Raw genomic sequence first — 26,825 nt, forward strand, 5'->3', positions numbered from 1 at the left:
GATTTCAACATTAACGGAGCTGATGGTCTAGGGTTAGGCTCTTTTGGGAGGTATCATGGTAGGAAAAAAAGAGCATATCAGGCATTATCCAACCTATTAGCGAATAATGTTTTGACAGATGTGTGGGGGAAAATTAGGCCAGATAAAAAAGGATTTACATATTATTCAGCTCCGCACCGAATTTGTGTAAGGTTGGATTATTTCTTTGTGTCAAATGCATTGCTTTCCAATCTAAAGATAGATAGACTCCCACGAATCCTTAGTGATCATAATCCCCTCATTTTAACATTAAACACAACAGTAGGAACTAGAATTGAAAGGGTGTGGACTTTTGAAAGGGGTCTTCTTCAGGATGATAATTATATACAGCACATGTCAAAGTGGATGATAGAATTTTTTGAAAATAATAGAGGAAGTGCACCTGTAGGAATGGTGTGGGATGCCTTTAAGGCAGGTGTTCGTGGAGAGACCCTTAGTTTTAGTGCATTTAAACGCAAACAGGAGCGACTTAGGAAAGTGTAACTAGATAGAGCAGTCCTAGATGCGGAAGAGGAGCTGCATCAAGCTGTTTTAATAGGTGTAGCAGTGGAACAAGCACTCGTCAATGTGATGAAAGCAAAAAACGACGCAGAGGAAGAAATTGCAAATAAAGCAGCAAAATACTTTACGATTAAAAGGGAGAGATGTAACAAACTTAGTGAAAAAGTAGGACGTACCTTAGCCATACGTACTAGACAAATAGCGGCATCAGGAATGATAAGAGAGATCAGGGATACAACTGGTGGATTACATACAGACTCGGAGGAAATTCGAGATGTTTTTAGGAAATTCTATGAGGTGTTATATGATGATCAACAGTCTACCGACTCTAGGGAAATAACCGAGTATCTGCAGGAAATCCCAAAAGAAAAACTTACAGAGGCGGAGGCAGAGGGATTAGAAGAACTTATAGACTCAGCTGAGATTAAAATAGCTATATCAAACCTCCCTTCAGGGAAAGCTGCCGGCCCCGATCAGCTCCCTATGGAATTTTATAAAATATTCTGGGACATATTAGGAGCTGACTTAGTTAAAACAATACAGATAGCTCAAACAGGGGAATCCATCCCAGGGTCTTGGAGGGGGGCTGATATTGTATTAATCTTAAAAAAGGGGAAACCTGCCAATGAGCCCGGCTCCTATAGGCCGATTACTTTAATGAACTCTGACACTAAAATCTACTCTAAGGTACTGCCAACAAGATTGGCTACATTAATAGGAAATCTAGTAAGCAGTAACCAACATGGGTTCATCCCGGGTAGGGGCACAACGCACCACATATGTAAGGTTATTACTCTGTTTGACGCCACCGAAGTCATAGGAGACCCGATGTCAGTCATGTTACTAGATGCTGAAAAGGTTTTTGATCGGGTCTCCTGGGGCTATTTGTGGCATGTTTTAAGGAGAGTAGGGATTAAAGAGGGATATATTAAAGCAATTCAGGTTTTATATATTGACCCAGCTGCCTCTTTTTAAAAGTAAATGCAGGCTCTACCCAGCAATTTAGGATTAAGCGGGGCACACGGCAGGGTTGCCCGTGCTCTCCGCTACTATTTGCAATGTATATGGATCCATTAATTCGCAGGATAGAGATGTGTGACAGAATTATACCCTTATCCACCCATTTGGGGCAATGCAAGATTCTTGCTTATGCCGATGATGTGGCAGTAATTACACCAAATCCCACGGAGGCTATTGAGCAGATAGAGATTGAGGCTCAGAGATTTGGACGTATTTCTGGATATGCTCTAAATACGTCTAAGACACAAATAATTAAAAATCCTTATGCCTACTGTAATGATACCCGAGTGGTTCAAGCAGGGATGTATTTAGGAGTGAATATCACTGCTGATCTTGATACTTTAGTGGAAAAGAACATTGCACCAATAATCACTAAAGTAAAAAAAGAACTAGACAGACTGTACAATCTACACCTCTCAATTGTGGGACAAACCAATATTGTAAAAATCATGGTTCTCCCAATATTTTTGTACATATTTAGAGCCATTCCGCTACTCTTTGAAAATAAGTGGTTCAAAATCTGTGAACATATGATTAATCGTTTTATCTGGGCCAAGGGCAAAACAAGAAGAGCGCTCAGGTATATGGCACTTCCACGAGAAAAGGGAGGATGGGCATTACCAGATATAAAGTTATATTATTGGGCATCAGCATTACAATATATGGTGGGCTTGCTGGGAGGTGCAGCGGCAGAAGGGCAGGATGAATTCGGTACGTTAGCTATCTATGGATTAGTTTTGGGGTTGGAGGCAGAAAATTTACTTTTGAAATATACAGATGCAAGCTATTTCAAAAGGACAAGATTTAAAACTATTCTATCAGCATATAACATCTGGAAAGCTTTCGCCAAGAGGTTTGGTATAGGGAAATATAACACCTACACAAGAATCGCGGGTAACCCTAATCTTCCTAGCGAGGTTTTTTCCGATGCATTTTCAATGAGTGGGGGAGGCAAGGAATTCGGAAACTGGGTGATATTTTAAGCCCACAAGGCATGATGCAATTTACAGAGTTACAGGCAAGTTATGGCTTACAGACAAGACATTTCTTTAAATATCTTCAAGTCAGAAGCTTTATTAATAAAAAAAAGGGTGGCGCAGCTGGATTTGCAAAGAATTCAATAATGGAGGTTATACAAGCAGGTATGGACTGTACGATTAAGAGGTTTTATTCAGAACTGTTAAAATCGAAGAAAGATGATTTGGAGAAATGGGCGGATAAATGGGCAACGGGTTTAGAGATAGGTCGAGATCAGTTTTACTTATCATTAGATATGGGTCAGAAGATGTTGTGTTCAGCCGCATTACAGTCCCAACATTATAAAGTCCTGTATCATCTGTACTATACACCAGCTAAACTTGCCCAATGGGGAGCACTATCAGGTACCAGATGTTTTAGATGCGATAATATAGAAGCGGATCTAGAGCACATTTTTGCTGCATGCCCGCATTTAGACTCAACAAAGAATGATATAGAGAGTTTTCTAAATAATGCATTAGGAATTGAAATTGAATTAACCTCATCAATAATATTACTAGGAGTCGAAGAGGAGGGACAGTTATGGAGTGGAAGTTTTATATTTTTGGCAATGGCAGTTTTAAGATTATGCATAGCTTCGGCATGGCTAGATCTCCTCCCCCCGACCTGTCATCAGTGGTTAGCCAAATTACTGTCAGTATATAAGTTAGAATCTGCCATATATTCTAGGAAGGGGAAGAAGGGAAAAATGTTGGGTAATCAAATATGGGGTCCGATTAAACGATGGAAAGAAGGGAATATTAGCCAGTAGACATTTTTTTGGCTTGGTGTTTTTTTTATTATACATTTCCCTTTTTTCTTCTCTTTTGTTCTCCCTATTGACTGTTTTTTTTTCTGTACCTCTGTGTTATATCCTAGTATGATGACTATCTATTTTTGTCAGTTGGAACTAATTTAAGAATGCAATTACATGTAGATATTTTTTCTTTCTTTTTGTAATAATTACTGCTATATAAGTTAGATGTATTATGTATAAAGCTTTATTGTCTATGTGCCCTGTACATGCTATAAAAAGGGAAAAAATCTAATAAAAAAATGTATTAAAAAAAAAGAAAATTTCAGCCAATTCCGTCCATCAACGCCAACGTTATTCAACATAGAATTTTCAGAAATCCCTAATCAAAAAAATCCTAACTATATATACCTACTGGCGACCGCCAGTAGGTAATATATATATTTTTTTTATTGCCCTGGAGTGCTCCTGGGGCGCGCCCCGGTGAGCGCCCCGGAAAGCATAGTCTTTTGAAGCGCCCCGGGTCGCGCACCGGGGAGCGTCCCGTTAGCACTAATGCCGCGGGCGAAAACATCATTGTGACGTACCGCGTAGCCGCGTCCACGTGATACGCACCACGTAAACGCACCCAGAAGCACTCGAGCGCATACAATCGCGCAACGTAAGCATCCGACCCGATTACGCGGCGCGCCCGGGTGCGCGTCGCGTAAGCGCGTCGGGTCATGTGACCTGAAAATAACACTTTTAATTGGTGCAGAACAGTTTTGGTTTCATATTGATGAAACCCCTGGTCTTGTGACCTGAAAATAACACTTCTCATTGGTTCAAACATTTTTTTTTCCAAATGATGAAAGCCCCCACCTTTTTTCCTTATTCTGACTTTGTCCTTTGACTGAGGAAGACCTGTTTTGAAATCTTTGAGGTATATTTTGTACTTTGAAATAGCTACAGTAGCAGCATCAGCTGGAGCATCTGCACCACCACCACCACCACCAAGAGGACCGCCACAACATCACATTGGTGGTCAAGAAGAAGAGGAGGAGGAGGAAGAGGAGGAGGGGAGGAGGAGGTGGCTGGAAGAACACAATACCCCATACCAACCCAAGCCACACATTGTATGGGAGTTTTTTTCCATCCCTGAGGGAAAAAAGAAAGTGAATGCGGCAAAGGTGACTTGCCTTATCTGTGACATGGAACTTTCAAGGGGTAACCCAAATAAAAAATATTCATTTGGGAATAATACCATGATTAGGCACATGCAGCGCAAGCATCCGAACAACTATGCTGCCGCAGAGATGAGAGAACTGGCCAGCAACCCTCCCCAATCTACACCATGCACCTCCAAACGAAAACAACCCACTCCATCGGGACCAGAGACAAGGGAGACAATCCCTTGCATACAACCACGGTTTGGATAATTTAGGGTCACATGTATTTTTTGTGGTAAGACCATCTCCTATGGTGAGCGGAGCCTAAAGCTCAACCTCCTTGCTGGTGACAACCACAATTGCCCCAAAAAATCCTTACTTTTTTTTACTCCAGTTGAGCCTTTTTCAATTACCTGTTTTTTGTTTCTCCCCATAAAAATAACAAAAAAAATACAAAATAGTTCATAAAAGCCAAAAAAAGTACAAAATGTTCAAAAAATATAAAACAACAAAAAGAAGAAAAAAAACAGTTCTTTTTAGAACTACCTCCAAATTATAAAAAAAGGCTACATTTTTTTAAAACTCTATCATTCTTTTTTCCCCATGGAACGCTCCCCGGTACGCTCCGCGGTGCGCGTACCGGGCGCTCCCCCCGTGCAAATCAAAAAAATATTATTATTTTTTTGCCCCGCGGGGCCCTTTTATAGCCCCCACATCAAACATAGGGGGTCAGGGGGGTCTACTCTGCCTCCTTATGGTCATTTCCCACTTTGTTTTTGCCACCGCTTGTGTCTCGATCCTACCGAGACACAAGATGGCGGCCGCTCCGGACTGTTTCGAATGTTTACAGACACCCGAGAGCCAATCAGCTTTCCGTGCGCACCTCGCGTGGCGCGTCCCGAGCGCGCCCCGGTGTGCGTACTGGGGCGCGGCCATAGATATATATATTTTTTTGAACCTAAATTACTCAAAAACCACAGGAGCACATTTCTTGAGACATAGCAAAGGCACATCGGGGTACCAGTCCCTACAATTTTGCCAAGTTTGGTGGAAATCCATTCAGCCGTTCGGGCTAAAAGTCAAGACATCATTCATGGCAGGCTCCGGTGGGAAGAGAAGGCTGACTGGCAATTACGTGCTTATTTAAAGGTACAGTGTCCCGCCCTCATGGGCGTGCCTTAGAGTGGCATTCTGGTTCCCGTAGTCAGGTAAGTTTATCCATCGTGGTTGCAGCCGTCTCCCACCCTTCCACAATACATTGTCCTTTAAGCTGCATGATCCTCGCGCTGTTATTTTATATATATATATATATATATATATATATATATATATATATATATATATATATATATATATCTATATTGCATTTCAATGGCCTCAGCTTTCCAGGGTGCACTCAACAGTGCGTTACCTCGAGGGTCATTTAACATCTCTCGCCATCATCCGGGTAGTTACGTTCGCCTGACGCGTTTCTGTGGTCCAATTACCACTTCATCAGAGGCGTTCTCCTGCATTTAGTTGAAACGCGCTTCTTTGACGCATGCTCATTTGTTAATTTCCATATGTGGGACTGACATGATTTTTAATTGATCCACACAGCATGCTGGTCTCTGTAGTTCTTTGCGCTGCATTGTTTGTTCAACTAAAGCAGATCTTGGAGAAAATGTTTTTTTCCTTAGTAGGATCCGATTCGTGAAAGCGAGTCATTTGATATACTACGCTCTGTGCTGACAGAATGGAGAAGTTCCTTTGCCTTAGCCGCTCGGTGTTTGAGCCGGTGCATCCTGCACGGGAAGGCCCTGTGTCTAAATTCTGCATTTCAATGGCCTCAGCTTTCCAGGGTGCACTCAACAGTGCGTTACCTCGAGGGTCATTTAACATCTCTCGTAATACTTTCCTTTCAACAATAGCTGCATAAATGCAAGTTATTTCATATTTGTTTTGACTGTTCCCCCAATTATATGGTTTAATAAATATACAGTACCAATTTTAGTTTATAATAAAATACAAATATTTTTCTGAACAATCAATCCATAAATGCTTGGTCTTTGTATGATGTCTATCCTAATTGTCCCGTCTTCTCTACCATATATAAATATATTTCATTGCCTAACAATAAAGTGCTACCAGTAGGGCAAAATAGTGCATATTTGCAAATAACGCCCAAAAAGTATGTTGTTACTTTTACAAGAGTTCATCCATTTTGGGATATAATATCATTTCTTTTGATCCATACAATTCTTGAAAAGAAAGTGCAAGTGTGCAAGTGCAAAGGTCACATAAAATGTACATATTGAACTTTGCAAGTAATTGATTTCCATGACTGTAAAATTGTATAAATATGTATATATAAATATTAATAAATACATAAATAAAATATCAATAATATAATTCAATTACTTAAAACCTCCATCTAAAATATGTATATTAGTAAACCTTTCTCCTTTCCATGATTATTTTATGGTAAATCCAGCTTATATTACTTATGTCCTGTATAATTTTCATGACCCTCTCTAAGTTCAATGCAGTCTATGTAATGTCTTTTACTGGTGAATTTTTTCTCTCTCTCTTCTTGCTTATATACAAATGTATAAGTTTTAGTTCTTTGCCGTCCATAGGAACTCGAACCTTTATATTCCCCAAAATCATAAATATGTGTACTGATCCTCACTAATATTGAGGCCCCCTGGCTGTTTGGTATTGAGTTCCAGAATATAACAGGTTTCAAGCTTCCTCAGTTTCGACTCACAATCAGCTCCTTTTCTATGTGGGGGGACAGCATCTATGACTAAGTACTTTAAATGATTCAAGTCACTATTGTGTTCCTCAGAAAAATGTCTAGCTACAGGGTAGCTTGGATTTATGTTTTTAATAGCCCTTATGCGTTGTAATATTCCTTTATGAGCAGATAATTTAGTGCTGCCTACATAATGTAACTTGCAGCTACATTCTAACACATAAACGGCATGATCTGTCCTACATGTCAAATATTAATTTATGTTTTGTACTTTGCCACAAAAAGCCTTTAGATAAGTGGTTCTATTAGATCCATACTGACAGGCCTTGTAATTAGCACATTTGAAAAAGCCTTTTCTAGCTGTCAGCCAACTGCTTTGGGTCTGAATTTCTGGACTCCCCTTAACTAGGTCACTAGCCATTGATGCTGTTTTCATGAAGGTTATGGCCAGTTGTTTAGGGAGCAGGACTCCTATTATGGGGTCATATAGAATGATGAGCCAATTTTGTCTTATAATGTCACGCAATTATTTTTCCTGATGAGAATAAGTTGTAATAAGCCTTGTTGGTTCATTGCCTGTGTCCACCTTGTCGGAATTGCCTTTTTTACCTTTAGAAATATATTGCAATAAATCCTCCCTAACCGAACTTCTAGACTTAGTCATGGCAGCATCTATGACTTGAGTTTTATAGCTTCATTGCAAAAACCGATTCTTACTTTCCATTTGTTTAAGTTTCAAAAAAATGTCCTCACTACATATTCTGCGGAGTCATAGCATTTCCCCGTAGGGTATGCTATTAATCAAATGGGTGGGATGCGCACTTGTTGCGTGTGGCAGAGTATTTCCCGCAGTATTTTTACGATATAAGGATGTCAATATCTTGTCATTTTTAACTTTTATCTGTACATCAAGGAAGGTTATACTCTCATCACTAATGTTGTAAGTAAAATTCAAATTGATGTCACTGACGTTAAGTGATGTTATAAAACCTCTTGCTTCTTGTTCACTGCCCTGCCACATTATGAACAAATCGTCAATAAATCGTAACCATGTGAGTACATTTTTACTGTAGATATAATCAAATCTGTTTCTGAGGACCAGCTCATAAATAAACATACCTAGCTTGGGGAAAAGCTGGCCACCATTGCCACTTCTTGTGCCTGCTGGCATATTTGATTTTTAAATAAAAACTAATTATTTTCAAGACAAAAAGCTAACATGTTCATTAAAATGTCCATTAACATTCTATTGTGTTCCACAAATTTCAATTCTCTAGTGGACAAAAAATACTCAACTGCCTTCAAACCATCTTGATTTCTAATACATGTATAAAAGGCGGTGACATCCAAAGAAATTGCCACTGAATGTCTTTGAATGTCTTTGACTTTTAGAATAACATCACTAGTATCTTGTACATAGGATTTTAATTTTCGAACATGCTCCTGTAAAAAATAATCAATATACCTTGACATGTTTTCAAGCGATCAATCACAAGCAGATGTGAGTGATCTCCCTGGCGGTTTTTTCGTGTTTTTATGAACCTTTGGGTTAAAGTAAATTGAAGGTATTGTAGGATTTTCCTTTTTCAAATACTTGTATTCCTCCATACTTAAGAGAGCTCTGCTTTTCAAAGCCAACAATTTTGTATAGAAAGGATCCTGCGTGGCTTTAATCTTTTGGAGTGAACTTTTCCGGTAACAATCTGTATTGTTCAATTGAGATTGTGCTTCATTCATATATTCTTGTTGTGGCCACAGCACTATCAGCTTGATTCATCAAAGAAAAATGGGCTCGCAAAGGGCCGAATTCTGAGAATGGAGTGCCTTTAGGCCCAGAGGAATGAATGGGGAGTTATTCCTTATTCGCGATTAGCAATTTGCTAATCGCAAATAAGGAAGCTGTAGGAATTGCAATTTATTTTGCGATTCCTACATGAATCCCGTTTTGCAAGTCCTTAATAGCAATTCCTTAATAATCGCTATTAAGGACTCGCAAAACGGGACGATGATGAATCTGGCTGTATATTCCCTTCTTTGTCCGAATTCCTTATCACCACATTCTTTTCTTTCTTTAATTTGGCTATCAATTGATCATATTTTCTCTCCTCATTAGATATCTTTCTTTTACTCCTATTGAGTGACACATTCAGCCGCTTGATATGAGTTATTAGTTGATCATTAAAAACATCTAGAGCATCATGTGGCATGATGGGATAATATTTAGATTTTGCTTTGAAAGGTGTATCTGGCCTCGCTCTTACATTAATTTCCTCTGAATTGTCACGCAATAGGCCTTCTTCTCCACCTGTGCACCATGAAATGCCTTCCATATCTGATTCAAAATTGTCAATTTCCTGCATTGCTTTCAGAAATCTATTATCCAACACCGTCAGATTTGAAAATCCCAGCTGGCTCTTTAATGCAAGATTGATGTTCCCCTTGCTTGTGCTGGGTTCTAAGGTTATGACATTTTAACAATTTGAGTTTACTAATAAACTTGTATACATCAGCTCGCATTTTTGTGTAGTTGAAATTTGACTCTTTGCAATACAATAGCCCCAAGCTTAATAACTGTTTTTTCAGCCTCTGTTAAATCTATGCCAGCCAAATTAACAATAGTATTCTCGTTGGTATCATCTATTGGCGCCAGTAGGTAGTTATAGTTAGGACCTATTATGCATAGGAAATCCACAACATTCTATTCCCAATGACTTTGGCGCAGATTGATGAATCTTTGCGAAATTTTCCAAAACTTTTGGCCAGATCAGTCCCGCTCCTTCCCTGAAAGTTTGGGGGGGATTCGTCCAGTGGGGGCCAGGAAAAAATGAGGTCCAAAATCGTGTTTTCCCCATACAATTTCCCATAGGACGTTTAGCCACAACTACAGCCATAACGGCTGAACGGAATTACACCAAATTTGGCAAATTTGGCAAAGAGGTAGTCCTCAGTTATATCGTGTCAATCTGTTCAGTAGTTCCTGAGAAAATTACAGTTAAATTCATTTATATACCCTGGCAGAAGTCCCTCGCATCCGCAGAACCAGAACTGGGGGGAGGGCTTTCTCCTTCATCGCAGCGAAGACATGGAACACGCTCCCTGTGAGCATCAGATGCCCCCCTAACCTGGAATCTTCAGAAAAGACCTCAAGATCTGGCTCTTCAAGCGACACGGAAGAGCGAATCTCCCCTCCCCCTAGCGCCTTGAGACCCTCACGGGTGAGTAGCGCGCTTTAAGCCCACTGATTGATTGATTGATTGATTGATGGGAGCGGTGGATCCGTGGAGTGTGTGAGGATTGTCATCGTACCATAAGCGCACCCTTCCGATCATGCGCTGAATGCTAATTGGCTGTCAAGTGGTTGTCAACATTCGAAACCAGGAACTGTTGGCAGCCGTTTTGTGCCTCGGTAGAAGCGAGGATGAGAAAGTCAGTGGAATATGTGTGCAAAACGGAGAAAGGGGGCAGGGTAGAAATCATTTTACCCTCTAGACCTGCTAAGGGGGTCTAATAATGACCCCCAGGGCCCACAATTTCTTTTTTTTTTAAACCCAGCAGTTGGGTGTAGGGTAGGTGGAATGTGCCATAAAATAAATAAAATAAAAGTGAGCTTTTTTTATAATTAGCCCCCAGGGGGGCTAAATACCATGGGCAAAATTATTGTCACCCCCGGGGCTAAAAAAAAATGGTGGGGGGAAGGGTCCAAGGTTCCCAAAGCCGTGGGGACCACCACTTCCAGGGCTTTATGTATTGAGGGAGGGGGACTGCGTGGCCCCCCTCTTGGAGCACTCAAGGGCCCCATTACCCCCCGGGCTACAAAAAAAATGGTTGGGGGGGCTGCAAGGTCTCCAAAGCCCCGGGGACCACCGCTCCCCAGGGATTTATGTATTGTGGGAGGGCCGGGTCCTCCAGTGTCCCGGGGTGCCCATCCCGCCCTCCCATAGCAAGGAAATCTGTTCTCTCTTTCAAAATGCAAAATGTAAATCAGATTTCTTTTCCACATGGGGAGTTGCATGTTAGTAGCTCTCCATGTGCAAAAACAATGCCGGCTCCCAAACGCGTAGAAGTTGTGCAGCAAAGGCACTGTAGTCCTGCAGCCTACAGATTATGAGTCGTGCATCCAGCGCGTGTACACCCAGGGGCCGCACTGAGTGCTGCGCATGCGACTTTACATTTTTCTGTAAAAATAGCCCCTATCAGTAATTTCTAATGGCCCCGGGACAATGTCTCTACGGTCCCGCCGGCTCCCCGCATTACTTTTAAGATGGGAAAAGTGACGCGAAAGTGGTGCAAGGGTGTTTTAAATCTGTTTGAATTTTGAAAGAGAGAGCAGGGTGCATATGTAGGGTAAGTGCATCTAAGTGAAGGGGTAACAATTACTATTCTAACTCCAGGGAGTGTATCTGTAGGGTATGTATTGGATAGTGTATGAGTAACAATTACTATTGCAAAACCATGGGTTGCATCTATGTGGTATTTGCTGGATACTGTATGAGTAACAATTACTATGAAAAGGAAAGGAGTTAAAAGAGAAGGAGGCTTTCACTGTGAACCTGGAAGGAGAGAAAGTGAAGAGAGATGATTTCTGACGTGTTTAGGCTTGAGAACCTGGTTAATCATTAAATGGGGTCTGGCAGATAAGTGTGTACTTATTCTGCAAGAAGCCTTTCAGGGTCTTGCGAAAGCAAGTCATCTTCAATAATTGCCTCGCGCTGCGTGTACTTGCAAGGTCATCTGATTTGCTCGTATGTTAAAAACAGAAACTTTCTACACCTCTTTTTCATTGGTTGTGAAGCATTGTAAGAAGAGGTATTACCGACCAATCCCTTTCCTTGCGCAGATTTTGAAAATCATTTGATTGGCTTTTGTGTGGTTAACTCTACCTTCCTGATCCTAATGTTGATTGGCTTGTTTTTTCTATGTGACGTTACAATACCCACAACATGTACGTAGCCCATTTTGTGACACACTTTATTTTACAATGCGTTTCAAACCCTTGTTGATAATATGCTCCCAGTTGTGGTAGGATGTTTTTAATTTAAACTGTCTACTGTGCTTACGAGTTTGTTGACTGTGAATGTATTTAAAAATATTATTCTATTTTCTATTCTATCATAATTGTGCTGACTTTTCTCCTTTAGTGTGGAGTACTTTGTCCTTTCATTAAATGTATAAAACTTCAAACCATCCTTGAAAGAAAAATGCACAAGTTTTCAAAATCTTTTTATTGAGTCTTTTATATTCATCACATGGGTGAAATGCAAAATCTTTTTTTCATTCATTGGTATCATATTTTATTTTATCATATGCACTCATTCCTTATGTTTACATTATATAAGTGTTGCCCCATCATTTTTTGTTTAATTTTTGGGCTTTTTTTACTTTCAGATAAAGTAGAATTGAAGTGCTACCACAAACACTCCCTCACTATTTCATCTTTCTTTTTATATGTACATTTCATTTCAATATTACATTTAATAATCATTTTTAGAAATGGAAAGAATTATTAACATTTGAAGCCACAATTATATTATTTTTTTCAAAAAAAGTGCTTGTGAAGATAATCCTCCTGCGAAAATTGGTGAAAACACTACTCAATATAAATACTTTTACCACATTTTCACTCTAAAAGATAAAGAGTATTCTCTTTTATTCCAAAGTATATAGTTTTATCGTCGATATTTTATTTATACTACATTTTTCAATAATTAGGAAATAATTGCATCCTAAAAAAAATATTATTTATTATGTTTTGAAATCCTCTGTTGAAAGTCATCCAACTCCAGTTGAAGGATCATAAACTTATATATAAATTAAAATATACATTAACAATATGATCCCTCTGTGGAAATGAAAGATAAATTGAAGATGATGGCATCGCTCCTAATTATTACTTTGTACGTAGTAATTCCTTAATTAACTTATATTTTTTGTAATGGTTCTTTCATCAACTTGTTATTATATTCTATTTGAACTTAATCATATCACATTCTATAATCATTTACATTTTTTTGCTTTCTTTTGTAAAAATATCAAACATATACCCATTCAGATAATTTACCTCTCTTCGATATTCTTTCCTTCCTCCGTCGAAAATCATCCAACTCCTTGGAAGGAAGATAATGTTTAATGTATTTTTAAATATACATTAGCAATATGTTCCCTCTGAGGAGATGAAGGATATTCCCAAGATGCTTCAGCAGCCCCGAATCATTACCTTGCTCGTAGTTTCTTCTCCGGTATTGATTCTCTGAAAACGAAACTAATTATTCACACGGGTGTGGTTTATATACTTTTGGTTACTTAACACTCTATGGGCTCAATTTATTGCTCCTCCCACTTTTAAGTCACGTTTTTTAGTTGACAGGTGTTCTCATTTCCATTGTTTTAGTGCGTAACGTTTTTATGTAAACATGCCTTTTTCCATACATTTTAACTTTCGTACAATTTCTAAAATGCTTTATTTAAATTTGTTTTTCTTATTAAAGTATTTCTATAGGTAACTTTTTTTAATACAAGTATTAACATTCATTCCCCTTTTTTTTGACTCATCATTCTAGTAACGTCCCTTTTTTTGTAAAACTTTTTTATTATTCTTCATTACCCTAAACCCCTATTTTCCCTGAATCCCGTGCCAGAGATACTCTCTATTAAACTGTGAGTATTCTAATTTATATACGACTATTAATTTATTTAATTCAATTACTGTGAGTTTTAATACATTTATTTATCTAATATTTTTAATCTTTCTTTATACACTGCAAGGGATACTGTTATTTGTCTAGAATCACACTATGAATCAGTGTCCATTTCGCAAAATTGAGAGAAAATGATTTGGTTGGTTGATGTGTTTGCAGTTACATAAGTACGTACACTCTTGCAGTAAGCCAGGCTTTAGGGTATGCAGTGCTTCAAATTACTATGCATTATGCATGTAGTGGTGTAACCACCTTCACACCTGTGCGTTAGGCCTACAATTCCCCAGTCGGTATTTATATACTGCAACAAACACAGTGTGACTGCTGTTGCAATTCCAAAATGAGTCTTTTAGTACCATGTAGTAATTCATTAATTCAAGTAAAAGTGAACCAATTAAGAATTCAGCCTGTGTCTTTTTAATGTAATCATTCAGTCAGTAAGCATGTACTAATGTAGTGAGCCAGGCTTTAGGGAATAGAGTGATTCAAAGTGCTATGTAGTATGCATGTAGTGGTGTATTACCCTTCACATTTGTGCTTCACGACTACAATTCCCTCCTCTCTATACACACCAGGGGTCTCTAACTAGTATCTCAGGAGCTACTGGTAGCTCACCAGCACCCTGAAAGTAACTCTCAGAGGTGAAGCCAAACCAAGCCAATCTCAGAGATTCTGTGTATATTAAATAAAGTAGTACTGCTCATTTCACTACCCTTAAGAGTTACAGACAGGCAAACGAATGGCAGGGCCTGTTGATAACACTCAAACACACACTTTGAAGGCGTATCAATTAATCAATTAGGGATGTATAGAGCACAGTACTCACCTGTGAGGGTTTACAGGCGCTGGGAGAGTATGTGGGGGGGATTTGTGCAGTTTTGGTGTTTCGAAAAGCTAGGTCTTATGGCTCTTCCTGAATGCTTTCAGTGTGGCTACTCATCTTATGCAGAGGGGGAGTTCATTACAGGTCTTGGCCATGATGTAGGAGAAGGGTGTGCCTCCTGTCTAGTCCTGTGGATACTGAGAATTTCGGTCAAGGCCTGGTCACCGGAGTGGAGGTTTCTTTTGGGGGTGTAGAAGGAGATTGAGGTATTGGAGTCCGGTGTTGTGGAGGGCTTTATAGGTGTGTGTGTCAGCAACTTGAAGGTCAGTCTTTTTTCAACGGGGAGCAAGTGGAGTGCTCGTTTATGCTGCGTAATGTAGTCTTGTTGTGGGATTCTGGACAGTCTAAAGTTTATGGAGTCGAAATTTGTTGATTCCGGCATAGAGGGCGTTCCCATAGTCCAGCCTGATGGTGATGAGTGCTTGGGTTGTGGTCTTCTTTTATTCGGGGTGGGTCCATTTGAAGGTTTTGCTAAGTATGTGGAGGGTGTTGAAGCATTTGGAAGCTGCTGCGTTGGCTTATGGGTCTGTCACATAAAACATATTTATCCACTTTAAATCTAAGTTGAGGAAACTTACTGCTGTGGTAATACCATTTGTGGCACACTGCATGTAATGATTTGCATGTTACTTGATTAGAAGCATTTAATATTGATAAACGTTTTTCTAGCATTCTGCTGATAACTTCACCTGGAATTTTTTGGTGGTTACTAATGATAATTGTGCTTTGAGTGGTCATAGTGTAATGTCAATACATACCTCCAGCACAACTGCTACACTTCACAAACACCACTACACTACCCTAAACTCTAAAACACTACCCCCAGCATGAATTTCTATACTACATAAGCACCATTGCACTATTCTAAACCTTAAAACACCACCCTCAGCATGACCCCCTACACTACACAAACACCAGTCTACTACCCTAAACGCTAAATCTGCCACCAACTCGACCCCCTACTCTACACAAAGACCAATGCACTACCTTAAACCATAAATCTATCCCCAGTATAACCCGTTCAGTACACAAACATCACTACACTACACTAAACCATAAAACACTACCCCTAACACTTATACAAACAGCGCTTCATTTACTCATATAGATAGTAACTCATAGTTAGTGTTATAAAATCACTATTAGAAGTATACAGTTATCCATACAGTTACTGATGCATTCATTGAGTCATATGTATACTTCTTTATATACAACAAATGTTAAATACACAGCCTTTTATTTTTGTACTTTATTGCTATATATATATATATATATATATATATATATATATATATATATATATATATATATATATATATATATATATATATATATTCAATGAAAAAACCATAGGTTTCACACCAGTTATAGTTAGGAATTAGCATTTAAAAAACCTATCAAATTCACTGAAAAAACCAAAGGTTTAACACCAGTTATAGTTAGCTGGAAATTTTACTGATATAAAACCATTGAAATTCCCACGTTATAGTTAGATGGACTCACTATAACTTGCGCGTGCAATGCACTGCTGATGACGTCACATATTACATCACTCATGACATGGTCAGTGACATCACTCATGACATCACTGATGACACCATCCAGTGAATGTGTGTCTTTCTGAAAAATAAATATATTTTATATATGTATATGTAAAAGTTGATGGAAGAATAAATGTTTAAATAAGTGTCTAAATGGATGGTTTTTAAAAAAAATTTGATTGGTTAACTGGCTTATTAAGTGTATGTTAGTGAATACATATATTAGTGAGTAATGTTTAAATATTTAAATATATGTATTAGTGTTTCACTTTGTTTATAAGTGGCTGCATGGGTTGGTGAGTAGCTACATGTGTAGGTATATGGGTTATTAGATGTTTTTTTAGTATCAGTATGAGTGTTTGTATGGTTTGGTGGGGGTATTACTTATCACATAGATGCATGAATGACTGACTCTCTCTTTGTATGTGTTTTGAAGACAGCATATGTGCAGGACTGTATGGGTGGATGAGTGTGTATATGTGTGTGTTACTGCGTGAATGACTGTCTCACTAGTGTCTTTATCAGTAACTACATATGTTTTAATCTAGTATATGTGAATATTGATGTATATAAGTGAGTATATGTGAGAGTAAGAGATTGTAAGAGTTCCTGTTTAAATAAGTATGTGTTTCTATAAGTGATTGTTTAAGAGAGTAAGTATGTGTAAGTTTCCTTAGAAGTAAGGTGGTAGTGTGTGTTTAGATGTATATGCAAATAAATGGATGTTCAATAGTTTACTTGCATGTGTGAGTATGTGTGAGAGTAACTTTTGGATGACTGTTGGTGTGTAACAGGATGTATAGGTGTATCACTACATATGATGAGTGAGTATATGTATGAGTGACTATATAGAACTGTTGGTGAATGAGTGGATGTGTATATAGATGGTGGAATTATTGAATTGGTTGTTGTAACTTTTATGTGTATCTCCATTTTTTTGAAAATGTTAATTTCTATTTTTGAATATGTGTTTCATGGGTTACATTACACTGAAAGGAGGTCTGTCACTCTGTCTCAAGGATGATGTCATCAGTGATGTCATGAGTGATGTCACTGACCATGTCATGAGTGATGTAATATGTGACGTCATCAGCAGTGCATTGCACGCGCAAGTTATAGTGAGTCCATCTAACTATAACGTGGGAATTTCAATGGTTTTATATCAGTAAAATTTCCAGCTAACTATAACTGGTGTTAAACCTATGTTTTTTTCAGTGAATTTGATAGGTTTTTTAAATGCTAATTCCTAACTATAACTGGTGTGAAACTTATGGTTTTTTCATTGAATTTCATAGGTTTTTAAAATGCTAATTCCTTTGTATATCGAGTTTCTAACCTTTTTTTTTCTTTACAATTTGCTGTTTTTTTTTAAGTATTCATTTTTTTAATATAATTTTTTTCTTTTGCGCTCTGGGTGCGCGCTCCGGGAAGCTTTCAGCTAAGCTCTCCGGTAAGCTTTTCCGTGAGCTCATCTGAAAGCGCACCCAGAGCGCTACTGTCGTTCGTGAAAAAAAATATGAATGAAAAGGTAATAATAATGCAAAACATTTCGTACCATACAAATAAAATTAGTTTTTTTTAATAAGGAAAATGATTATGCATTTCTGTAAAAGTTTGATGACGTCACTTCGGCGCGCAACGTAAGTGCCCTCGGAAGCGCCTACGTTCGCGGCGCGTAAACGCACGCAAAAGCGCCTACGATCGCGCCACGTTTGCGCCCCGGAAGCGCCTACGATCGCGCTGCGTAAACGCACCGGAAGTGCTCCGGAGCGCGCAGCGTAAACGCGTCGGGTCATGTGACCCTAAAATAACACTTTTCATTGGTTGCTAACAGTTTTTTTTACAATGAATGAAATCCCCACCCATTTCCTTCACTTCTTCTTTCACTTTTGTGACTGAAAGACCTGCCTTTTTGCTCTTGCATATTTCTTGGTTAATCATGGCTGCCAGACCATCCAGCAGTGAAGATGAGCCTGAATTCATCGATGAAGAGCCTCCTCAACCAAAGGTGAAAGAGCATTTCATTTGAAATTTTTTTAAGTTTCCAGCAGACCAGAAAAAGGTGAATGCACCAAAAGTGGAGTGCAGGATCTGCAAACAGGTCCTGTCACGGGGTAACCCCCAAAAAAAGTACTCTTTTGGGAACTTTACCATGATCCGACATGTGGAGAGGAGGCACCCCCAGAATTTTGCCCGGGAAAGTGTCAGGGCTCTGGCACAAGAGGTTCCCAGAGATGGGGCCTCTACATCAACCGGAGGAGCAACTTCTTCTGGGAGAGAGCAATCGCAGGAGCAGGTGCCAAACATACAACCTGCATTTAACCATGGGGTCGTCAGATGCAGATACTGCAATCAACTCCTCACCTATGGGGAGCAAAGTGTCCTGCTCATGGTTCGAGCATTGGAGAACCATCGCTGCCCTTCCCACCCCTAATTTTTTTGTTTTCTTTTTGCTCCTGTTGAGCAGTTTCCATTCCCTGTTTTTGTTCCTGTTCAGTTAAAAGAAGAAAACCAAAAGTTCTTTTCAGAACTACCTCCAATTCTCATCAAAGAGCTATATTCTTAAAAAAATGAAGAGTAAGTGAAATATAGTGCATTGATAATTGAAAGGAGAATGAGTAAGAAAGAACAGAAAGGTATGAGAGGTGAAAGGAAGTGAAGTAGGAGGAATGAAAGAAGGTGAGTGTTAGAAAAGAAAGTTATGACACAGTGAATAAACTGGAGGCCTCATTTCTGAAAAGTGACGCATCGCTACGTGAAAACAGCGATGCGTCACTTTTCTGGACGCACTCCTTATGACATTCCAGATATGTCATATTTAATATATGACTAATCAATTCGCAAGGAGTTACAGATTTGTCAGTATTTCTGACGTATCTGTAAACACAAAAGTAACGCATTGCTGGAGTGCGTCACAAAAGTGACGCAACTCCAGTAATGTGTCCTTTCACATGGAAAAAGCACCATGTGAAAGGTTTGCTGTGAAGCAGGCGCAAGATTTTGATGCAACAGCATCCTAAAAGTGACGCACTGCGTCATTATTACCAAGCTTTTTGCGGGGGAACACCCCCTCTGCATGCATTATACCTGACGCTATTTTTAAAAAGTGACGCATCTAGGTACATGGGTCACTTTTTAAAACTCTGCGCCACATTATATCTGCATCAGGTATAATGTATGCAGAGGGGGCAATCCCTCGCAAAAAGCTTGGTAATAACGACGTACTGAAATCTATGAGATTTCTCTGCGTCACTTTTAGGATGCTGTTGCGTCAAAATCTTGCGCCTGCCTCGCGTCACTTTCATGTTTACAGATATGTCAGAAATACTGACGTATCTGTAACTCCTTGCAACATGATTCGTCATACATTAAATATGACACATCTGGAATGTCATAAGGAGTGCGCACAGAAAAGTGACGCATCGCACCAGCAGTGTAAAAAAATGTGCCTTGTTGCACTATATTTAAAGGACGCAACAGCATCCTAAAAGTGACGCAGTGAAATCTCAAAGATTTCACTGCGTCGCTATTACAAAGCTTTTTGCGGGGGAACACCCCCTCTGCATGCATTATACATCACGCAGATATAATGTGGCGCTTGATTTTAAAAAGTGACCCATCTACCTAGATACGTCACTTTTTAAATATAACGCAACGAGGCACATTTTTTTACACCACTGGTGCGATGCGTCACTTTTCTGTGCGCACTCCTTATGACATTCCAAGTAACGCATTGCTGGAGTGCGTCACAAAAGTGACGCAACTCCAGTAATGTGTCCTTTCACATGGAAAAAGCACCATGTGAAAGGTCTTGCGTCAGTCTAACACCTGCTGTAAAGCAGGCGCAAGATTTTGACGCAACAGCATCCTAAAAGTGACGCAGTGAAATCACAAAGATTTCACTGCGTCGCTATTACAAAGCTTTTTGCGGGAGAACACCCCCTCTGCAAGCATTATACCTGACGCTATTTTTAAAAAGTGACGCATCTAGGTACATGGGTCACTTTTTAAAACTCTGCGCCACATTATATCTGCGTCAGGTATAATGTATGCAGAGGGGGCATTCCCCCGCAAAAAGCTTGGTAATAACGACGTACTGAAATCTATGAGATTTCTCTGCGTCACTTTTAGGATGCTGTTGCGTCAAAATCTTGCGCCTGCCTCGCGTCACTTTTATGTTTACAGATATGTCAGAAATACTGATGTATCTGTAACTCCTTGCAACATGATTCGTCATACATTAAATATGACACATCTGGAATGTCATAAGGAGTGCGCACAGATAAGTGACGCATCGCACCAGCAGTGTAAAAAAATGTGCCTCGTTGCACTATATTTAAAAAGTGACGCATCTAGATAGATGCGTCACTTTTTAAATATTGCGTAACAATGCGCATTTTTTTACACCGCTGGTGCGTCACAAAAATTGACGCACAGGCGGCGCAAAACTGGCAGCGCAAGGCCTTCATAAATATGGTCCTGGATTTTCCCCGTGCTTCGCCGGTGCGCGTACCATGCGCTTCCCCCGCGCAAAACGAAAAAAAAAATAAAAAATGTAATGCCCCGCAGGACCCTATTTTAGCCCCCACATCAAACCTAGGGGGTCAGAGGGGGTCTACTCTTCCCCCTTATGGTCATTTGCCCCTTTTTTTTTCAAACCCCTTGTGTCTCGATTTTACCGAAACACAAGATGGCGGCCGCTCCAGACTGTTTAGAATGTTTACAGACACCCAAGAGCCAATCAGCTTCCTGCGCGCAAGTCGCGTGTCGCGCCTGGAGCGCACCCCGGTGCGCGCACCGGAGAGCGCCTATAGATATATATATTTTTTTGAACCTAAATTACTCAAAATCCACTGCAGCACATATCTTGAGACATAGCAAAGGCACATCGGGCTACCAGTCCCTTCAATTTTGCCAAGTTTGCTGGAAATCCATTCAGCCGTTCGGGCTAAAAGTGAAATCGACCGCCCTATGGAAATTAACATGGGGAAAACGCGTTTTGGGACCCTCCTTTTATCTCGGCCCCCGCTTGACGTATCCCCCCCAAACTTTCAAGGAAGGACCGGAGCTCGACGAGGCCATTTTCAAGAAATTTTCAGGCAGATTCGTCAACCGGTGCCAAAGTTATTCCAAATAGAATTTTGAGATTTAACATTGAAAAAAATCCTAACTATAACTACCTACTGGCGACCGCCAGTAGGTAATATATATATATATATATATATATATATATATATATATATATATATATATATATATATATATATATATACATATTTAAATAACAAACCAAACCACATAATCTGGATGCTGTCATCAGTATTGTCATAAGTGATGTTATATGAGATGTCATCAGTGATGTTATGTCATAAATAATGTAATCCATGTACGTAAAGAGCTGCATGTGAAGGGGCCATATTTAGAAGGAAAGGAAATTCATGCAGGGTAACTTTTTGTCTCCTTGTAAATATGGAGGAGCCACCTGCGCAACCAATACGTCACAAAAAGTGACGTACTGGTGGCGCAGAGAGCTTGTAAATCTGCCGTAGAATTTTTTTCATTTCTCCTCATATTTTTCTTACAATATACGCTACAATGCACAGCATACATTGTAGGAGAAGAATGCCTTCACTGATTGTTTTTGTGCAAGAAGGTGTGTCTTCCTGCACAAAAACTAACTCCGCACGACACAGATATTGTTGCAATATGGTGCAAGGGTGCGTGTATCACCACATGCCTGCAGTTTAAGCAGCAGTGCATAGGGAAGGACAGACTTCCAACATATTTATGTACATATGTTGCATCTCTGTCCTTCGGAAGTGGCTCAGCACGCTGTAGCTAAAGAGCTTACAGTGTCATGGTACAGCGCTTCCTTATAGTTCTGCAGTTATACATTCACCATATATGACAAATGCTTTCTTTACTCAATTATGCAGTATGTATACATTTATGTAAACTTTCACATACTAGCATACACATTTAGCTCTTTCTTTAACTAGAGTAGTTAGTTCTGAAAATAACTTTTTTTTGTTTTTTGTACTTTTATATTTTTTTAGATTTTTAGAACTTTTTTTGTGGTTTTTTTAGAAAGAAAAAAAAGTCAACAGGACGAACAAAACCAGGCACTTTGAGGGAATAAAAAAAACTAGCATTGATGGTTATCAATTGCTCTACAAACTAGGTCTACTGATTGCTCCCCATAACAAATTAAACAATTGCACTTCACGCAGTGCATTCTAACTTTCACGAATTGGGGACGTATGTCTGGTTATGATGTTGAAGGTGATGCTGCAGAGGTTCTTGGTATTGCCGGTGGTGAAGGTACATTTTGGCGCAGTCTTCTACATTCTTCTCAAGCATAGTTCACAGGATGCATGGATTGGAGGTGCTTGCACATACTAGCAGTGCCACAGGCATATTTCTTGTTTGATTCTCCTCTGGACAATACTGCCTGGCAAATCTTGCATGTTACTTTGGTGGCATTACATTTCTTTTGCCCCTCTGGAAAAGTAAAACATTTCCATACAATGGATGTGTATCTTTTGGGAGGGTGAGGTTCTCGTACAAATTGTTGAGTAACAACATCATCAGAATCAGATGAGTCTTGCAGTGGTGTAGCCATTTTTGAATCCAAAAAAGAAGTTCAGGTTTTCAATGAACAAAAAGTGACGTTCTTCTCAGGATAGGTCTTCTCGTAAGGAAGGTCTAAGAAGAGTAATTGAAATGGGGGGGGGGGGTTCTTCAATAGTTAGAACAGTAAGTGTTATAAACCAATTAAATCTTTTTTATTTGGACACATGGGATCTACGTTTGGTGCGTACACGCAGCACGCATCTAGCACGACTTCTCCAAATTGCATTTAGAAGTAATAAAAGTTTCTTCAAACTAAGAGAATATTATTTTTTCCACTTAATATTTATATTTAATACATATATATATTCACTGAAAAAAACATAGGATTTAGGCCTTATATAGTTAGGAATTAGCATTTAAAAAACCTTGAAAATTCACTGAAAAAAACATAGGTTTCAGGCCTTATATAGTAAGGAATTAACATATAAAAAACCATTGAAATTGCTCCTATATAGTTAGTTGAACTAACTATATATGGCGCACCCACAATCCACTGCTGATGATGTCACATATTACATCATTCATGACATGGTCAGTGACATCACTGATGACATCACTGATGACATCTCATTTGACATCACTGATGACATCATCCAGTGACTGTTTTTCTGGAAAGTTTAAATATGTTTTACATATTGAAGAATGAGTGCATCTATAAGTGTCTGGATGAAGGATTTAGTAGGTGCGTGACTGACTGTATGAGTGAGTGATTAAATGTGTCTTACTGAATGCATAGGTTAGTGACTAAACTGTGTGAATGTGTGCATCAGTATGTCTGTTGTTGTGTAAGCTGCTGCATGTGTTTATCAGTAGCTATATGAGTGGCTATATGGGTTATTGATTTGTTGCCCAAGTATTTGTATGGGAGACTGAGTGTGTGTGTGGCTGGCTGGGAGGTGTGTGACTCTGTGCAGATGAGGAAATGGAAGTGTGATTGATTCTTTACATGACTGACTAGGTGTGTGAGTAACTCCATGGATGAGTGGCAGTGTCTGAGTGTCTGCATAGGTGTATGAGTGCATATGATAGAGTTGCATTGATGAGTGACTGTATGTAAGAGTGATTGTATGGGTGAATGAGTGGATATGTGTGTAGACCTAGGAATCAGTGAGTGCCTATGTAGTAACTGGTATTGGTGTGTCAATGGTTTCAAGAATGGTAGTCTGTATTTAACACTGGGTGTATCAAAGGTTATATTAGAGTGTGAGGAGGTGCATCGTATTATCACATGAATGATGTAATCAGTGATGTAATCAGTGATGTCAAATGAGATGTCATCAGTGATGTCATCAGTGATGTCATTTGAGATGTCATCAGTGATGTCATCAGTGATGTCACTGACCATGTCATGAATGATGTAATATGTGACATCATCAGCAGTGGATTGCGGGTGCGCCATATATAGTTAGTTCAACTAACTATATAGGAGCAATTTCAATGGTTTTTTATATGTTAATTCCTAACTATATAAGGCCTGAAACCTATGGTTTTTTCAGTGAATTTTCAAGGTTTTGTAAATGCTAATTCCTAACTATATAAGGCCTAAAACCTATGGTTTTTTCAGTGAATGTCAAAGGAATGTATGAAAACATCTATATACTGATGCTATATGCATGATAACTGCCAAATAAAGTGCGGAATTGTGTCACCATAGGTGAATATCACGGTAAGATTCACCAGTTGTTACTACAGATTATGGGACAGGTGCAAGGAACTTCTAATAGGAAACCTAACTAGAAGAACGAGTAACTAGGACACAGATAAAAATAGTAATAGAAGCCAGCAATACCAGAATTTATTTACAGAAAATGATGCATTTCCTTAATATTATTGAGCCCGTTGGGCCAACGGCTATCGAGCTCCAATATGTATCTAGACTCCATTTTTCTGAGCTGGGTCTCACGGTCACCTCCTCGTCTCATTTGGGGAACTGCCCCAATCACAAAGTAGCTCAGACAATTAAGGTCTTTGTTGTGTACTCGCTTAAAGTGACGAGCAACTGGGTAAGTAGGGTCACTATGCAGAATAGCCCTCAGATGCTGCAGAATCCGGGCGTGCACCTGGAGCTTAGTGCTGCCAACGTATCTAAGCCCACAGGTGCACGTCAGAACATATACAGCATGGTCAGTCTTACAGTTGTAGTTGCCATTGATGGTTTTGGCAACTTTGCTGAACGGGGTGCTGTAATGGGTAGTAGTGACTCCGAACTTACAAGCTCTACAACTGGAGCATTTAAAGAAACCTCTGGAAGGACGAAGCCATGGGACCTTAGTTTTTAATTCAGGGGCTGCTTTGTCCAGATGGTTGCCCATTGTTTTAGCTCGTCTGAACGTTAACGTAGGAGAAGGGGGCAACCTGGTGTTTAGTATATGGTCGCTCATTATAATCGGCCAGTGTTTGTTGAGAATTGACCTGATTTTCCTATCTTTCCTACTGAAAGTAGTGATCAGACGTGGGCACTCCAGTTGGGGTTTGGTGGTGAGAGGAGGTTCGGTTCCAAGAGTAGAGTCAGGAAAGAGGCTCTCCCTAGATCTTGACAGAGATTTGGTAACTGCTGAATTTAATATCCGCTCGGAATATCCTCTAGCTCTCAATCTGGTTAAGAGTTCTTCCAAGCAGGCACCAAAATCAGAGGGAGAACTGCAGATTCTCTTTAATCTAAGGATTTCCCCATAGGGGATTCCAGAGATTGTATGCTTAGGGTGCATACTGGATGCATGCAATGTGGCATTGCCAGCAGTCTGTTTTCTATGGAGGGTGGTATTTACAATTCCATTAGAGACATACACCTCCACATCCAAGAATTGGATGCGATTTTCATTGATGTGTGCCGTGAAATGAAGATTAAGCGAATTGTCATTAATATCATCAATAAATAACAACGCTTCCTGTTGCTACCCTTCCAGATGATGAAGACATCATCGATATATCTTAAAAAGCACCTTACATGCCCATCCATCCACGCCTTGTGGCGGACCCTGAGGACCTGCTCCTCCCACAAGCCAACGTGCAAGCACGCATAGCTGGGAGAGAAGCAGGCCCCCATAGCTACGCCCCTCAGTTGTTTATAGATCTCCTTTCCAAAGGAAAAAAAGTTATTATGAAGGCACCATGCTATCAAACCAACAATCACCTTATTGTGTTCATAGTACTGGATGGGTCTGCTGGAAAGGTAGTATTGTACCGCAGATAAACCCCTGTCATGATCTATGCTGGTATACAGCGATTCAACGTCAAGAGAAATCAGTAGCATATCACTCTCCCATACAAGTGTAGATATTTTGGATATAAAGTCACTGGTATCTCGAGTGAAGCTGGGAAGTTGCTTGACAAAGTCTTGCAGGAAAAAATCATATATATATATATATAAACAGAATTCCCCCACTCATGTATGTATATGTGTGTGTGTGTGTGTGTGTGTGTGTGTGTGTCTTCCAAAGATTTATATGGATTTCCCACATTTCTCTCCAGCAAGACAACAACATTTTACTAGTCCATGGTGCATTGAGAACAGAAAGGCATTTGCTCTGGAGAACAGAAAGGAATTTGTTCTGGAGATCAGAAAGGAATTTGTTCTGGAGAACAGAAAGGAATTTGTTCTTTCTTATACAGAACCATTCTCAATCCAAGTTATTCAGTCATTCTCCACTATAGTTTACTAAGGCAGGGGTTGCAACGAAGCCTGTTGCATGAAAAACCCCGATAGCAAGAAAGGGATCGTACTCTCGACCACTAGCAGGAATGGGGCTTACATGACTCCATACGGTGTTTGGTGAAATATAGCTTGGCGATCTCAGATTGCCTTTGGAAGCCTAATGGTACACTTCTTGAAAGATTCAGAGTTGTGGTCCGATTCC

General features: G+C 39.5%; 1 protein-coding gene across 1 annotated transcript in view; it reads left to right on the plus strand.

The window, feature by feature from the left end:
* Positions 1-26,825, plus strand: part of LOC147747153 (sodium/glucose cotransporter 4-like) — a 782,848-nt gene that overhangs the window by 481,551 nt on the left and 274,472 nt on the right. The window lies entirely within an intron of this gene.

The sequence above is a fragment of the Lissotriton vulgaris genome, chromosome 1_1, assembly GCF_964263255.1.
Source record: "Lissotriton vulgaris chromosome 1_1, aLisVul1.2, whole genome shotgun sequence".
Lineage (NCBI taxonomy): Eukaryota > Metazoa > Chordata > Amphibia > Caudata > Salamandridae > Lissotriton > Lissotriton vulgaris.